This window comes from Rutilus rutilus (genome assembly GCF_951802725.1).
Source record: "Rutilus rutilus genome assembly, chromosome: 11".
In the NCBI taxonomy this organism is placed as follows: domain Eukaryota; kingdom Metazoa; phylum Chordata; class Actinopteri; order Cypriniformes; family Leuciscidae; genus Rutilus; species Rutilus rutilus.
This window is the reverse complement of record NC_140216.1, coordinates 19,746,925-19,763,388: the sequence shown is the minus strand read 5'-3', so window position 1 is coordinate 19,763,388 and position 16,464 is coordinate 19,746,925.

The window sequence follows — 16,464 nt, the reverse complement described above, 5'->3', positions numbered from 1 at the left end:
TAGGATTCTAGCATGATTTACCTTGATACACCTCATTTCAGTATTATTTACTATGATTTACAATGTTTCTAGCATGATTAACCACATTACTAGCAATTATGTGAAGTGTCAGTGCAAATGAGGTGATGAACACTGACAAAATATTATTGTGTTATAATAGTTAGTTATATACGTGATTTTTAGTGTGTGTCCAAGTATGAATGCAAAAGCACATGTAAAATATTTCATTATTAAGTAGAATGGCCAGCAGAGGGCACTAGAAGACCACTTATTGGCTCACTTTCACTTTAAACCAGTTTTTCCATGTTAACTCAATGCATGCTTACACACACACACACACACACACACACACACACACACACACACACACACAGCATAGTTAACCATGATTTACCATGATATACCACGTTCTAGTATTATTTATCAGGAGATAAACGACAATCTAGTATTATTTACTTTGATTTACCATGTTTCTAGCCTGATTTATCACATTACTAGCAATTATTTGAAGTGTCAGTGCAAATAAAGTGATTAACACTGACAAAATATGATTGTGTTATAATAGTTATTGCTATATAAGTGATTTTTTTAGTGTGTATTCAAGTATGAATGCAAGCACATGTTGAAATATTTCATTAATAAGTAGAATGGCCAGCAGAGGGCAGTAGAAGACCACTTATTGGCTCACTTTCACTTTAAACCAGTTTTCTGCACTAAAGCAAACCAGTTTATCCATGTTAACTCAATGCATGCTTACACACACACACACACACACACACAGCATAGTTAACCATGATTTACCATGATTTACCACATTACTAGCAATTATTTGAAGTGTCAGTGCAAATAAAGTGATTAACACTGACAAAATATGATTGTGTTATAATAGTTATTGCTATATAAGTGATTTTTAGTGTGTATTCAAGTATAAATGCAAGCACATGTGGAAAAATTTAATTAATAAGTAGAATGGCCAGCAGAGGGCAGTAGAAGACCACTTATTGGCTCACTTTCACTTTAAACCTCATGATTTTGACCAGTTTTCTGCACTAAAGCAAACCAGTGTTTCCATGTTAACTCAATAATGCATACTTGCTACATATGCTACACACAATAATGCTACACACACACACACACACACACACACACACAAATGTTTCAGTGATATTGGTGTCACATTCACCTTCATCACATTCACCTTCTGTCTTCATCACATTCACCATCTGTCGTCATCACCTGCACCTGCTCCTCATCACCCTCCTCATCAACACCTGCTCCTCATCATCATAACCGTCACCTGTTGTCCTTGTCTTGATCTGTGTATTTAAGTTCCCCTCTCATCCATTATCATTGTCGGTTATTGTTTGTGCACTAGCACTCTGTTATGTTTGTTTTCATGTTGGAAAATAAAACCTTTGTTATATTTGTACCACACACACACACACACACACACACACACACACACACACACACACACACACACACACACACACACACACACACACACACACACACCATCATTTATCATGATTTACCATGGCTGATACCAATACCAATATGAGAAAATGACTATTTTAAACAGCAGGGGGCAGTAAAATACCACTTATTGGCTTAACATGCCATTAATTCATATCATTTTCACCTTTTTAACTGTTATAGAGGCAAATTTTGTCCGATCTGTCTGAAAATTTTCATGCTTGTTCAGGGTGATATTTCACACGTTCTGACTTGTTTTTAAGAAGGTCTGAGCATTGATTAAAGAGATATAGGCTTTCGGGGACACTTGGTAAAGGCCAGATTTTGAAGTGAACCTATTATAGCTATCCAAATGAAGTAGTTCAACTTTTTCTGACAATTATTGATCTAGTGAGTCCAGAGAATTGTATTGCACTAGTTTTGAACATTATGATATGAAAATTATATGATCAGAGATGGAAAAGACCATTTACAGCCAATACAGGCAGTTTACCATAGGAAATATATGATTTTAAAGCTTTTTAACAGTTATAGCGCCACCTATCGTCCGATCTCCATAGAATTTGTCATGCTTGTTAATGATGTTATGTCACATATGCTGACCAATTTTTGTGAAGTTCTGAGTTTTTATTTAGGATTTATAGGCTTTTTAATGTATTTTGACACGCCCATTTTATAAATTACCCTATTACAGCCATCCAAATGCAAAAGTTCAACTTTTTTTTGATAATTATTGATCTAGAGAGTCCAGAGAATTGTCCTAGACTCGTTTGGTTCCGATCGGGCAAAAAACCAGGGACTAGTTCGCAAAAGTAGGTTTTTAACATATTCGTGAATAATTAATAAACTGTTTGATTGACAGCAATGGTTCTAGAGGCAAAGTTGTTCAGCATAAGCAGATCTATCAAATGATATGCATTTTGTGATGATAAGTGTAACACCACGTGATTACAGAGCCATAAAACTTATTAGCGCCAACTAGTGGCCGATTTCTTTCAAAATTCTTACAGACCTCTAGGGCCATGAGCCGAACATGCCCATTGAGTTTCGTTCTGATCGGCCTCCGTTAACCTTGTCTAATAGGTGCTCAAACTTCATTGGCCGATGGCGGCCATGTTTTTTGAGATACGCCAATGTCCTCATACACATACATGGCACCTTGGACCAAGACACTGCATACCAATTTTCAAGTCAATCGGACTAACGGTCAGGTGGTTATAGCCTGTTTTATGTTTTTTTCATATTATAGCGCCACCATGAGGCCAATCACCGCGATTTTTTTACTGTGACCTTAACTTGAGCTCTTACATATGTGTACCGAGTTTGGTGAAAATATCTCATTTCCTTCACGAGTTATAGCCATTTTCGTATAATTAGCTCCGCCTCCTGCGAACGTTTTGATACCCCTTAGCAACCGTGGATCGAAATTTTACATTTTTTTCGATAATTATTGATCTTCAGACTCCTGTGAATATTTCTGCACTGGTTTGGTTCCGATCGGGCGAAAAACCAGGGACTAGTTCGCAAAAGTAGGTTTTGGACATAATCCAAAATGGCGGGAAAATTTGCATACCGGAAATGAAATCCTTGAGGCCTTTTTTGTTCGGCTTGACCCAAGGATTCCAAAGATATAAGACACTTGAGTCTGTGACAAAGGGTTGATGAGATTTAAGCAAAAATATGCCATTTTTTTGTTTTTTGCACTGTAGCGCCACCTATTGGCCAATCTAGCTCATATTCTCTGAACCTCTCCTCGATTTTTGTACTACCTTCTGGCCAAGTTTCAAGTCTCTAGCACTTACGGTTTAGGCTGCACGATGCGTTTTACGGCAGAATAATAATAATAATAATAAAAATCAGCACAATTACAATAGGGTTTCAGCATTTCATGCTTGAACCCCTAACAAGCAGCATTTATCGGGGTTCAAGCAGTTAAGGCCTTTAAGCACAAAAGCATCAAAAGTTATTAAGTTTTATTTAGCAAGCATGTAACCACTGAAATAATAGATGGAAAATACCATTTACAGCCAATACATACAATGTACCATAGGAAATCTATGGTTTTAAAGCTTTTTAACAGTTATAGCGCCACCTATGGACCGATCTCCATGAAATTTTGCATGCTTGTTAAGGATGTTATGTCACATATTCTCACCAATTTTTGTGAAGTTCTGAGTTTTCATTTAGGATTTATAGGCTTTTGAGTGTATTTTGCCACGCCCATTTTATAAATGACCCTATTACAGCCATCCAAATGCAAAAGTTAAACTTTTTTTTGATAATTGTTGATCTAGAGAGTCCAGAGAATTGTCCTAGACTGGTCTGGTTCCGATCGGGCAAAAAACCTAGGACTAGTTCGCAAAAGTAGGTTTTAGACATATTCGTGAATATTTAATGAACGGTTTGATTGACAGCAATGGTTCTTGAGGCAAAGTTGTTCAGCATGAGCAGATCTATCAAATGATATGCATTTTGTGACAATAAGTGTAACACCACGTGATTACAGAGCCATAAAACTCGTTAGCGCCAACTAGTGTCCGATTTCTTTCAAAATTCTTACAGACCTATTGGGCCATGAGTCGAACATGCCCATCGAGTTTCGTTCCGATCGGCCTCCGTTAACCTTGTCTAATAGTTGCTCAAACTTCATTGGCCAATGGCGGCCATGTTTTTTGAGTTACGCCAATGTCCTTTTAGACATACATGGCCCCTTGGGCCAAGACACTGCGTACCAAATTTCAAGTCAATCGGACTAACGGTCAGGCGTCTATAAGTTTTTTTTGTTTTATAGCGCCACCATGTGGCCAATCGACGCAATTTTTTTACTGTGACCTCAGATTGACCTCCTACACATGTGTACCAAGTTTGGTGAAGTTTACTGAATTACTTCTTGAGTTATAGCCATTTTAGTAAAATAAGCTCCTCCCACAACGTTAATTTTGCACCCCCTAGCGACCGTGAATCGAAATTTCAACATTTTTTCGATAATTATTGATCTTCAGACACCAGAGAACAATTCTGCACTGGTTTGGTTCCGATCGGGCGAAAAACCAGGGACTAGTTCGTAAAAGTAGGTTTTCAACATAATTCAAAATGGCGGAAAATCTATCATGGCGGAAATAAAATCGGAGATATACGTTTTGTTCATCAGGCGTCCAGCTTTCCAATGATATAAGACACTTGAGTCTATGACTTACGGTCTAGGAGTTATGAGCAGTTTCGCGCTTTTGGTTGCTATAGCGCCACCTATGGGCCAATCGGGCTCATAATTTGATAACCTCTCCTCGATTTTTGTACTACCATCTGGCAAAGTTTCAAAGCTCCAGCTCTTACGGTTTGGGCTGCACGATGCGTTTTAGCGGAGAAGAAAAATAATAATAATAATAAAAATCAGTACAATTACAATAGGGTTTCAGCACTTCGTGCTTGAACCCCTAATTAAAGCTGCAAGCAGCATTTATCGGGGTTCAAGCAATTAAGGCCTTTAAGGCCTTTAAGCATAAAAGCATCAAAAGTTATTAAGATTTATTTAGCAAGCATGTAACTACTGACATAATAGATGAAAAAGACCATGTACCATAGGAAATATATGGTTTTAAAGCTTTTTAACAGTTATAGCGCCACCTTTGGTCCAATCTCCATAAAATTTTGCATGCTTGTTAATGATGGTATGTCACATATGCTCACCAATTTTTGTGAAGTTCTGAGTTTTTGTTTAGGATTTATAGGCTTTTGATTGCATTTTGCCACGCCCATTTTATAAATGACCCTATTACAGCAATCCAAATGCAAAAGTTCAACTTTTTTTTGATAATTATTGATCTAGAGAGTCCAGAGAATTGTCCTAGACTGGTCTGGTTCCGATCGGGCAAAAAACCTAGGACTAGTTCGCAAAAGTAGGTTTTTAACATATTCATGAATATTTAATGAACTGTTTGATTGACAGCAATGGTTCTAGAGGCAAAGTTGTTCAGCATGAGCAGATCTATAAAATGATATGCATTTTGTGACGATAAGTGTAACACCACGTGATTACAGAGCCACAAAACTCGTTAGCGCCAACTAGTGGCCGATTTCTTTCAAAATTCTGACAGACCTCTAGGGGCTTGAGCCGAACATGCCCACTGAGTTTTGTTCCGATCGGCCTCCGTTAACCTTGTCTAATAGGTGCTCAAACTTCATTGGCCGATAGCGGCCATGTTTTTTGAGATACACCAATGTCCTCATAGACATACATGGCACCTTGGACCAAGACACTGCATACCAATTTTCAAGTCAATCGGACTAACGGTCAGGTGGTTATAGCCTGTTTTATGTTTTTTTCATATTATAGCGCCACCATGAGGCCAATCGCCGCGATTTTTTTACTGTGACCTCAGATTGACCTCTTACACATGTGTACCGAGTTTAGTGAAGATACCTGATTTACTTCTGGAGTTATAGCCATTTTAGTAAAATAGGCTCCGCCTTCTTCAAACGTTTTGGCGCCCCTTAGTGACCGTGAATCGAAATTTCAACTTTTTTTCGATAATTATTGATATTCAGACTCCAGACAACATTTCTGCACTGGTTTGGTTCCGATCGGGCGAAAAACCTAGGACTAGTTCGCAAAAGTAGGTTTTGGACAAAATCCAAAATGGCGGAAAAATTTGCATACCGGAAATGAAATCCTTGAGGCCAATTTTGTTCGGCTTGACCCAAGGATTCCAATGATATAAGACACTTGAGTCTGTGACAAACGGTTAATGAGATTTAAGCAAAAATGTGCAATTTTTTTGTTTTTTGCGCTGTAGCGCCACCTATTGGCCAATCTGGGTCATATTCTCTGAACCTCTCCTCGATTTTTGTACTACCCTCTGGCCAAGTTTCAAGTCTCTAGCACTTACGGTTTGGGCTGCACGATGCGTTTTAGCGGAGAAGAAAAATAATAATAATAAAAATCCTTACAATTACAATAGGGTTTCAGCATTTCATGCTTGAACCCCTAATTAAAGCTGCAAGCAGCATTTATCGGGGTTCAAGCAGTTAAGGCCTTTAAGGCATTTAAGCACAAAAGCATCAAAAGTTATTAAGATTTATTTAGCAAGCATGTAACCACTGACATAATAGATGGAAAAGACCATTTACAGCCAATACAGGCAATTTGCCATGGGATATATATGGTTTTAAAGCTTTTTAACAGTTATAGCGCCACCTATGGTCCGATCTCCATAAAATTGTTTACTGTGACCTCAAATTGAACCCATACACATGTGTACTGAGTTTGGTGAAGATATCTCATTTACTTCTTGAGTTATAGCCATTTGAGTAAAATAGGCTCCTCCCACAACGATTTGCCACATTCTAGAATTATTTAATATGATTCTAGCATGATTTACTATCATATACCATGTTCCAGAATGATTTATTAGGATTCTAGCATGATTTACCTTGATACACCTCATTTCAGTATTATTTACTATGATTTACAATGTTTCTAGCATGATTAACCACATTACTAGCAATTATGTGAAGTGTCAGTGCAAATGAGGTGATGAACACTGACAAAATATTATTGTGTTATAATAGTTAGTTATATACGTGATTTTTAGTGTGTGTCCAAGTATGAATGCAAAAGCACATGTAAAATATTTCATTATTAAGTAGAATGGCCAGCAGAGGGCACTAGAAGACCACTTATTGGCTCACTTTCACTTTAAACCAGTTTTCTGCACTAAAGCAAACCAGTTTTTCCATGTTAACTCAATGCATGCTTTCACACACACACACACACACACACAAACACACACACACACACACACATACACACACACACACACACACACACAGCATAGTTAACCATGATTTACCATGATATACCACGTTCTAGTATTATTTACCAGGAGATAAACGACAATCTAGTATTATTTACTTTGATTTACCATGTTTCTAGCCTGATTTATCACATTACTAGCAATTATTTGAAGTGTCAGTGCAAATAAAGTGATTAACACTGACAAAATATGATTGTGTTATAATAGTTATTGCTATATAAGTGATTTTTAGTGTATTCAAGTATGAATGCAAGCACATGTTGAAATATTTCATTAATAAGTAGAATGGCCAGCAGAGGGCAGTAGAAGACCACTTATTGGCTCACTTTCACTTTAAACCTCATGATTTTGACCAGTTTTCTGCACTAAAGCAAACCAGTGTTTCCATGTTAACTCAATAATGCATACTTGCTACATATGCTACACACAATAATGCTACACACACACACACACACACACACACACACACACACACAAATGTTTCAGTGATATTGGTGTCACATTCACCTTCATCACATTCACCTTCTGTCTTCATCACATTCACCATCTGTCGTCATCACCTGCACCTGCTCCTCATCACCCTCCTCATCATCACCTGCTCCTCATCATCATAACCGTCACCTGTTGTCCTTGTCTTGATCTGTGTATTTAAGTTCCCCTCTCATCCATTACCATTGTCGGTTATTGTTTGTGCACTAGCACTCTGTTATGTTTGTTTTCATGTTGGAAAATAAAACCTTTGTTATATTTGTACCACACACACACACACACACACACACACACACACACACACACACACACACACACACACACACACACACACACACACACACACACCATCATTTATCATGATTTACCATGGCTGATACCAATACCAATATGAGAAAATGACTATTTTAAACAGCAGGGGGCAGTAAAATACCACTTATTGGCTTAACATGCCATTAATTCATATCATTTTCACCTTTTTAACTGTTATAGAGGCAAATTTTGTCCGATCTGTCTGAAAATTTTCATGCTTGTTCAGGGTGATATTTCACACGTTCTGACTTGTTTTTAAGAAGGTCTGAGCATTGATTAAAGAGATATAGGCTTTCGGGGACACTTGGTAAAGGCCAGATTTTGAAGTGAACCTATTATAGCTATCCAAATGAAGTAGTTCAACTTTTTCTGACAATTATTGATCTAGTGAGTCCAGAGAATTGTATTGCACTAGTTTTGAACATTATGATATGAAAATTATATGATCAGAGATGGAAAAGACCATTTACAGCCAATACAGGCAGTTTACCATAGGAAATATATGATTTTAAAGCTTTTTAACAGTTATAGCGCCACCTATCGTCCGATCTCCATAGAATTTTTCATGCTTGTTAATGATGTTATGTCACATATGCTGACCAATTTTTGTGAAGTTCTGAGTTTTTATTTAGGATTTATAGGCTTTTTAATGTATTTTGACACGCCCATTTTATAAATGACCCTATTACAGCCATCCAAATGCAAAAGTTCAACTTTTTTTTGATAATTATTGATCTAGAGAGTCCAGAGAATTGTCCTAGACTCGTTTGGTTCCGATCGGGCAAAAAACCAGGGACTAGTTCGCAAAAGTAGGTTTTTAACATATTCGTGAATAATTAATAAACTGTTTGATTGACAGCAATGGTTCTAGAGGCAAAGTTGTTCAGCATAAGCAGATCTATCAAATGATATGCATTTTGTGATGATAAGTGTAACACCACGTGATTACAGAGCCATAAAACTCGTTAGCGCCAACTAGTGGCCGATTTCTTTCAAAATTCTTACAGACCTCTAGGGCCATGAGTCGAACATGCCCACCGAGTTTCGTTCCGATCGGCCTCCGTTAACCTTGTCTAATAGGTGCTCAAATTTCATTGGCCGATGGCGGCCATGTTTTTTGAGATACACCAATGTCCTCATAGACATACATGGGGCCTTGGACCAAGACACTGCATGCCAATTTTCAAGTCAATCGGACTAACGGTCAGGTGGTTATAGCCTGTTTTATGTTTTTTTCATGTTATAGCGCCACCATGTGGCCAATCGCCACGATTTTTTTACTGTGACCTCAGATTGACCTCTTACATATACGTACCAAGTTTGGTGAAGATACCTCATTCATTTCTGGAGTTATAGCTGTTTTAGTACAATAGGCTCCTCCCACAACATACATTTTGGCGCCCCTTAGCGACCGTGAATCGAAATTTCGACTTTTTTTCGATAATTATTGATATTCAGACTCCAGAGAACATTTCTGCACTGGTTTGGTTCCGATCGGACGAAAAACCTAGGACTAGTTCGCAAAAGTAGGTTTATAACAAAATTCAAAATGGCGGAAAAATTTGCATACCGGAAATGAAATCGGAGATATACGTTTTGTTCTTCAAGTGTCCAGCTTTCCAATGATATAAGACACTTGAGTCTACGACATACGGTCTAGGAGTTATGAACAGTTTCGCGCTTTTGGTTGCTATAGCGCCACCTATGGGCCAATCGGGGTCATACTCTCTGAACCTCTCCTCGATTTTTGTACTACCATCTGGCAAAGTTTCAAGGTTCCAGCTCATACGGTTTGGGCTGCACGATGCGTTTTAGCGGAGAAGAAAAATAATAATAAAAATCAGTACAATTACAATAGGGTTTCAGCACTTCGTGCTTGAACCCCTAATTAAAGCTGCAAGCAGCATTTATCGGGGTTCAAGCAGTTAAGGCCTTTAAGGCATTTAAGCACAAAAGCATCAAAAGTCATTAAGATTTATTTAGCAAGCATGTAACCACTGACATAATAGATGGAAAAGACCATTTACAGCCAATACAGGCAAATTGCCATGGGATATATATGGTTTTAAAGCTTTTTAACAATTATAGCGCCACCTATGGTCCGATCTCCATAAAATTGTTTACTGTGACCTCAAATTGAACCCATACACATGTGTACTGAGTTTGGTGAAGATATCTCATTTACTTCTTGAGTTATAGCCATTTGAGTAAAATAGGCTCCTCCCACAACGATTTGCCACATTCTAGAATTATTTAATATGATTCTAGCATGATTTACTATCATATACCATGTTCCAGAATGATTTATTAGGATTCTAGCATGATTTACCTTGATACACCTCATTTCAGTATTATTTACTATGATTTAGAATGTTTCTAGCATGATTAACCACATTACTAGCAATTATGTGAAGTGTCAGTGCAAATGAGGTGATGAACACTGACAAAATATTATTGTGTTATAATAGTTAGTTATATACGTGATTTTTAGTGTGTGTCCAAGTATGAATGCAAAAGCACATGTAAAATATTTCATTATTAAGTAGAATGGCCAGCAGAGGGCACTAGAAGACCACTTATTGGCTCACTTTCACTTTAAACCAGTTTTCTGCACTAAAGCAAACCAGTTTTTCCATGTTAACTCAATGCATGCTTACACACACACACACACACACACACACACACACACACACACACACACACACACACACACACACACACACACACACACACACACACACACACACAGCATAGTTAATCATGATTTACCATGATATACCACGTTCTAGTATTATTTACCAGGAGATAAACGACAATCTAGTATTATTTACTTTGATTTACCATGTTTCTAGCCTGATTTATCACATTACTAGCAATTATTTGAAGTGTCAGTGCAAATAAAGTGATTAACACTGACAAAATATGATTGTGTTATAATAGTTATTGCTATATAAGTGATTTTTTTAGTGTGTATTCAAGTATAAATGCAAGCACATGTGGAAAAATTTAATTAATAAGTAGAATGGCCAGCAGAGGGCAGTAGAAGACCACTTATTGGCTCACTTTCACTTTAAACCTCATGATTTTGACCAGTTTTCTGCACTAAAGCAAACCAGTGTTTCCATGTTAACTCAATAATGCATACTTGCTACATATGCTACACACAATAATGCTACACACACACACACACACACACAAATGTTTCAGTGATATTGGTGTCACATTCACCTTCATCACATTCACCTTCTGTCTTCATCACATTCACCATCTGTCGTCATCACCTGCACCTGCTCCTCATCACCCTCCTCATCATCACCTGCTCCTCATCATCATAACCGTCACCTGTTGTCCTTGTCTTGATCTGTGTATTTAAGTTCCCCTCTCATCCATTATCATTGTCGGTTATTGTTTGTGCACTAGCACTCTGTTATGTTTGTTTTCATGTTGGAAAATAAAACCTTTGTTATATTTGTACCACACACACACACACACACACACACACACACACACACCATCATTTATCATGATTTACCATGGCTGATACCAATACCAATATGAGAAAATGACTATTTTAAACAGCAGGGGGCAGTAAAATACCACTTATTGGCTTAACATGCCATTAATTCATATCATTTTCACCTTTTTAACTGTTATAGAGGCAAATTTTGTCCGATCTGTCTGAAAATTTTCATGCTTGTTCAGGGTGATATTTCACACGTTCTGACTTGTTTTTAAGAAGGTCTGAGCATTGATTAAAGAGATATAGGCTTTCGGGGACACTTGGTAAAGGCCAGATTTTGAAGTGAACCTATTATAGCTATCCAAATGAAGTAGTTCAACTTTTTCTGACAATTATTGATCTAGTGAGTCCAGAGAATTGTATTGCACTAGTTTTGAACATTATGATATGAAAATTATATGATCAGAGATGGAAAAGACCATTTACAGCCAATACAGGCAGTTTACCATAGGAAATATATGATTTTAAAGCTTTTTAACAGTTATAGCGCCACCTATCGTCCGATCTCCATAGAATTTTTCATGCTTGTTAATGATGTTATGTCACATATGCTGACCAATTTTTGTGAAGTTCTGAGTTTTTATTTAGGATTTATAGGCTTTTTAATGTATTTTGACATGCCCATTTTATAAATTACCCTATTACAGCCATCCAAATGCAAAAGTTCAACTTTTTTTGATAATTATTGATCTAGAGAGTCCAGAGAATTGTCCTAGACTGGTCTGGTTCCGATCGGGCAAAAAACCTAGGACTAGTTCGCAAAAGTAGGTTTTTAACATATTAATGAATAATTAATGAACAGTTTGATTGACAGCAATGGTTCTTGAGGCAAAGTTGTTCAGGATGAGGAGATCTATCAAATGATATGCATAGTGTGTGGATATTTGTAACACCACGTGATTACAGAGCCGTAAAACTCGTTAGCGCCAACTAGTGGCCGATTTCTTTCAAAATTCTTACAGACCTTTAGGGCCATGAGCCGAACATGCCCATTGAGTTTCGTTCCGATCGGCCTCCGTTAACCTTGTCTAATAGGTGCTCAAACTTCGTTGGCCGATGGCGGCCATGTTTTTTGAGATACGCCAATGTCCTCATACACATACATGGCACCTTGGACCAAGACACTGCATACCAATTTTCAAGTCAATCGGACTAACGGTCAGGTGGTTATAGCCTGTTTTATGTTTTTTTCATTTTATAGCGCCACCATGAGGCCAATCGTCGCGATTTTTTTACTGTGACCCCAGAGTAAGCTCATACACATGTGTACCAAGTTTGGTGAAGATACCTCATTTACATCGGGAGTTATAGCCATTTTAGTAAAATAGGCCCCTCCCACAATGTACGGTTTGGCGCCCCTTAGCGACCGTGAATCGAAATTTCCACTTTTTTTCGATAATTATTGATATTCAGTCTCCAGAGAACATTTCTGCACTAGTTTGGTTCCAATCGGGCAAAAAACCAGGGACTAGTTCGCAAAAGTAGATTTTTGACAAAATTCAAAATGGCGGAAAATCTATCATGACGGAAATGAAATCGGAGATATACGTTTTGTTCGTCAGGCGTCCAGCTTTCCAATGATATAAGACACTTGAGTCTACGACATACGGTCTAGGAGTTATGAGCAGTTTCGCGCTTTTGGTTGTTATAGCGCCACCTATGGGCCAATCAGGGTCATAATCTCTGAACCTTTCCTCGATTTTTGTACTACCATCTGTCAAAGTTTCAAAGTTCCAGCTCTTACGGTTTGGGCTGCACGATGCGTTTTACGGCGGAATAATAATAATAATAATAATTAAAGCTGCAAGCAGCATTTATCGGGGTTCAAGCAGTTAAGGCCGTTAAGGACTTTAAGCACAAAAGCATCAAAAGTTATAAAGTTTTATTTAGGAAGCATGTAACCATTGACATCATAGATGGAAAAGACCATGTTCTAGCATCATTTACCATGATATACCACATTCTAGCATGATTTACCATAGTTTATCATGATTTACCATGGTTTACCATGATTTACCTTGTTCTAACATAGTTTACCATGAATTTATCTGTTTACCTTGATTTACCATGTTCTAGCATGATTTACCATGATATATCACGTTCTAGAATGATTTACCAGGATTCTAGCATGATTCACCTTGATACACCACATTCTAGTATGATTTACTATGATTTACCATGTTTCTAGCGTGATTTACCATGATTTACCACATTACTAGCAATTATGTGAAGTGTCATTGCAAATGAAGTGATAAACACTGTCAAAATATGATTTTGTTATAATAGTTATTGTTATATTAGTGATTTGCACAAAGCACATGTGAAAAGACTTCATAAGTAGAATGGCCAGCAGAGGGCACTAGAAGACCACTTATTGGCTCAGTTTCACTTTAAATTTCATTATTTTTACCAGTTTTCTGCACTAAATCAAACCAGTTTTTCCATGTTAACTCAATAATGCATGCTTACACACACACACACACACACACACACACACACAAAGACAAAAGTTTTTTTTTTTTTTTAATGCTATTGGGATATGTCATTATGAAAATATATGTCAATGGTCTACAAACATTTCACAAAGTCTTTGTAAGCTATTAATCAGATTATTCAGAATTTATTCAGAAACCTAAGACTACACACACACATTATGTTGCAGATACAGATATTTGAAATATATGATGTGATCAAACTGTCAATACTAATACTTTAACAGATGGATTTTGAGTAAATGTAATTGTAAATGTTAAAATAGGGAATGACTATTTTAAACAGCAGGGGGCAGTAAAATACACTTATTGGCTTAATATGCCATTATATTCATATCATTTTCACCTTTTTAACTGTTATAGAGGCAAATTTTGTCCGATCTGTCTGAAAATTTCCATGCATGTTCAGAGTGATATTTCACATGTTCTGACTTGTTTTTAAGAAGGTTTGAACATTCATTAAAGAGATATAGGCTTTCGGGGACACTTGGTAAAGGCCACATTTTGAAGTGAACCTATTATAGCTATCCAAATGAAGTAGTTCAACTTTTTCTGACAATTATTGTTCTAGTGAGTCCAGAGAATTGTATTGCACTAGTTTTTAACATTATGATATGAAAATTATATGATCAGAGATGGAAAAGACCATTTATAGCCAATACAGGCAGTTTACCATAGGAAATATATGGTTTTAAAGCCTTTTAACAGTTATAACGCCAACTATTGTCCGATCTCCATAAAATTTTGCAATCTTATTAATGATGGTATGTCACATATGCTCACCAATTTTTGTGAAGTTCTGAGTTTTTGTTTTGGATTTATAGGCTTTTGATTGCATTTTGCCACGCCCATTTTATAAATGACCCTATTACAGCAATCCAAATGCAAAAGTTCAACTTTTTTTTGATAATTATTGATCTAGAGAGTCCAGAGAATTGTCCTAGACTGGTCTGGTTCCGATCGGGCGAAAAACCTAGGACTAGTTCGCAAAAGTAGGTTTTTAACATATTCATGAATATTTAATGAACTGTTTGATTGACAGCAATGGTTCTAGAGGCAAAGTTGTTCAGCATGAGCAGATCTATCATATGATATGCATTTTGTGACGATAAGTGTAACACCACGTGATTACAGAGCCATAAAACTCGTTAGCGCCAACTAGTGGCCGATTTCTTTCAAAATTCTTACAGACCTCTAGGGGCTTGAGCCGAACATGCCCACTGAGTTTCGTTCTGATCGGCCTCCGTTAACCTTGTCTAATAGGTGCTCAAACTTCATTGGCCGATAGCGGCCATGTTTTTTGAGATACACCAATGTCCTCATAGACATACATGGCACCTTGGACCAAGACACTGCATACCAATTTTCAAGTCAATCGGACTAACGGTCAGGTGGTTATAGCCTGTTTTATGTTTTTTTCATATTATAGCGCCACCATGAGGCCAATCACCGCGATTTTTTTACTGTGACCTCAACTTGAGCTCATACATATGTGTACCGAGTTTGGTGAAAATATCTCATTTCGTTCACGAGTTATAGCCATTTTTGTATAATTAGCTCCGCCTCCTGCGAACGTTTTGATACCCCTTAGCAACCGTGGATCGAAATTTTAAATTTTTTTCGATAATTATTGATCTTCAGACTCCTGTGAATATTTCTGCACTGGTTTGGTTCCGATCGGGCGAAAAACCAGGGACTAGTTCGCAAAAGTAGGTTTTGGACAAAATCCAAAATGGCGGGAAAATTTGCATACCGGAAATGAAATCCTTGAGGCCTTTTTTGTTCGGCTTGACCCAAGGATTCCAAAGATATAAGACACTTGAGTCTATGACAAAGGGTTGATGAGATTTAAGCAAAAATATGCCATTTTTTTGTTTTTTGCACTGTAGCGCCACCTATTGGCCAATCTAGCCCATATTCTCTGAACCTCTCCTCGATTTTTGTACTACCTTCTGGCCAAGTTTCAAGTCTCTAGCACTTACGGTTTAGGCTGCACGATGCGTTTTACGGCAGAATAATAATAATAATAATAAAAATCAGCACAATTACAATAGGGTTTCAGCATTTCATGCTTGAACCCCTAATTAAAGCTGCAAGCAGCATTTATCGGGGTTCAAGCAGTTAAGGCCTTTAAGGCCTTTAAGCACACAAGCATTAAAAGACATTAAGTTTTATTTAGCAGGCATTTAACAATTGACATAATAGACGGAAAAGACCATTTACAGCCAATACAGGCAGTTTACCATGGGAAATATATGGTTTTAAAGCTTTTTAACAGTTATAGCGCCACCTTTGGTCCGATCTCCATAAAATTTGGCATGCTTGTTAATGATGTTATGTCACATATGCTCACCAATTTTTG